Source organism: Schistocerca serialis, chromosome 4 (assembly GCF_023864345.2).
Source record: "Schistocerca serialis cubense isolate TAMUIC-IGC-003099 chromosome 4, iqSchSeri2.2, whole genome shotgun sequence".
Classification (NCBI taxonomy): Eukaryota; Metazoa; Arthropoda; class Insecta; order Orthoptera; family Acrididae; genus Schistocerca; species Schistocerca serialis.
In genome coordinates this window covers 537,184,611-537,187,568 of record NC_064641.1, presented here as the reverse complement: position 1 = coordinate 537,187,568, position 2,958 = coordinate 537,184,611, and the positions used below count along the sequence as shown (strand labels likewise).

Here is a 2,958-nt window from a genome sequence, read left to right as displayed (position 1 = left end):
ATATTAAACTATAGCATCCCATTAAAAAAAAAAAAAAACAAAGCTGATCTTCATAACTCTGACATGACGCCGGCCGGTGTGACCGAGCGGTTCTAGACGCTTCAGTCTGGAACCGTGCGACCGCTACGGTCGCAGGTTCGAATCGTGCCTCGGGCATGGATGTGTGTGATGTCCTTAGGTTAGTTAGGTTTAACTAGTTCTAATTTCTAGGGGACTGATGACCTCAGATGTTAAGTCCCATAGTGCTCAGAGCCATTTGAACCATTTTTTTTATGTCATGACCTCACCTAGCGACAAAAAACCAACGTCTTATTATGGTTCCCGTTGTCCCATGCAACTTTTGTCCCACAAACTTTTCAGCTACTATCCTACTTTCGGAGTTATTCTAGGTGGCAACAGTTAGTGACTCACCCTGTATATGAATGAACGTATCCAAACTAGCAGACAGAGGTTTTCATCTTTCCTCAGACTATTGTGTTCCTATTGGTTAATACTGATTGGAGCAACTGTGATGTAAAAAACGGTAAATTGTCTATTTGAACTATCAAATTATCTGTTTGACAATTTACAGGTGTCAAACAGATTGCTTAAAACACCACCACCTTACAATGATTCTTCTTCGTAATAAAACATATTTTCAATGTTTGAGAATCACACACAAACATTCTGTTAATCAAGTAATTAAATTTCCGCCACAAATATATGGTAGTGCTAAACACATGCGAGGTTTTGTATGCACTGACATTTGAGAACCCAAGCACCCTCCCCCACAACAAAGTTTCCACTAAACTTCTCTGGCGGAAAACAAACATACTCGCTATTGCGAAACTCGCGTCTTCCACCAGGAGGCGGGGAGTCGTGGCCATGACGGTTGGGAGAGGTCCACACATGCATCCACCACACTGGCAGTCGCGCATGCATCTCCAGCTGTACCAGATGCTCAGAGGCCAGAGAGACTGCCACTGTAACCACCAAGCAGTCAACCAATCAATTTACATGGATGAATTATTAGTAAGGGCAAACACTCGTTGTATTGAATCTTCTCATGCAACACACACATCCACTTCTGCCGACACTCAAGCAGAATACTGTCTACTTTGCTATTCAGCCACCCAGTGGGCGCCACGTGTACTGCCACCAGGACTTGTATCCATGGTTGCAGATAAAATCCAACTAGCTGGAATCTTTCTTTGCACCCTACAGGCGCACAAGGCTATGCCGCAGCTTTTGGTTGCCCACTCCTGCTGCTGACTGTGCCACACAGCAAGACAAGTAGGCACGACTTGGACGTATAGTTTCAACTGCAATTTCACCCCTGACATAGACTCTCCCCAGTTAAAAAAAAAAACACTTTGCCCATTCCAAAATTGGCACATTGTTGTCCATACATCTCGAATTTCTCACACCAAATGTAGATTCCTCTCATATACACGAGTTATTTTCGAAGAAAATGGAGCATACAGGCGTTTTCACTTCGCAAAAGTATCGGCACGAATCCGCCTGGCGGATTAATGTCGAGGTCCGGTGTGCCAGCCAGTCTGTGGATAGTTTTTAAGGCGGTTTTCCATCTTCCTCGGCGAATTCGGGCTGGTTCCCCTTATTCCTCCTCAGTTACACTATGTCGGCGATTGCTGCGCAAACACTTTCTCCACGTACGCGTACACCATAATTACTCTACCACGCAAACATTGGGATTACATTTGTCTGGTGTGATACGTTCCCGGGGGGGGGGGTCCACTGGGGCCAAACCGTTTCTAGGTCCCCAGCTCAATACCATACCATCGTTACTTGTTGTGAAAATCCTGTACCACAAATGGCATAACCTATATTTCTGGTAAGTATTCTCTCATTAGATAAAAGGTTCTCTTCTTATTAGCTTAATATCTATTACATCCTGTATCACAGGACTAGATTATTAAACTCATTTTCGGCTCATGAAAGAGTGCTAAGAGCATGTTCTACCTCTTTCACAGGATGCCTCCCCACGTTCAGACTCTCTTAAAGTAGGCAGATGCCTCATCAACTGTGAAGTCTCATAAGGTAACAGCACAGCACAGAGGAACTGTAAATATCAGGTTAATATTGATATCACTTTATATATGTGATAATAAAATTTATTTTATTACTACAGCCATCTCTCCCTGAGTGGGGATTGAAATTTCGGTAAAATATCTCGCCACAATAAAAAAAAACGCCTGATTACCACTTCAGCTTGTGAATGATATCTGTGATACTCTCGCTTCCTGCCCAGTGGCAAGTTATTGATGTCAAATGGATTCACTAAATTAATTAAACTGATCATGAAAGTTCCTTTGCACACTGAGTAATTTTTTCCTGCAGTCGGATTACATTCGTCAGGTAACCATTACAGATGCTTCTGTGATGTCTCCAGGGGCTTCCCACAGGCTAATAGTCACTTCCTCTGATACCAAAATGAACGGTAACCGTCGTCAAATAACTCAAATAGGTAACAAAAGGGGGTTACTGTATTTTCAACTACTTAGTTTCAACTTCTTTTCAAGGTCACCGACTACCCACTTTGCACACCTAAAATATATTTCCTATATACAATGATCGATGTGCATGTATTTCGGATGGCGAGAGTGGGTAGTCGGTGACCCTGAAAAGGAGTTGAAGCTAGGTAGTTGATAGTATAGTAACCCCCTTTTGTTACCTATATGAACTAGGTCAGATGGGCTCTGGCGAACACACTGGATGGAGCTGCTGCATATGACAAATCAAACTGTTTAATTAAACAATGCATACTTACGCCTGTCTAATTCGGCAGCCCAGCACATACTGAATCCTTTTCCTAAGAATTTCCGGTAGGGGACGAGAGGGAGGAGGGGGAGGGAAGGAAGGAAGGGAGGGGGTTAAGTTAGTGGATGTAGCCCAGTTGATCTATTTTCCCACACGAATTTTAACTTCCTGTCATGACATCACTGCGAAGTTGTGACA

General features: G+C 43.2%; 1 pseudogene; it reads left to right on the top strand.

Moving 5' to 3' along the window:
• Nucleotides 1-1,838: 1,838 nt before the first annotated feature.
• LOC126476531 (U2 spliceosomal RNA) lies at nt 1,839-1,998 on the top strand (annotated as a pseudogene).
• Nucleotides 1,999-2,958: the final 960 nt, after the last annotated feature.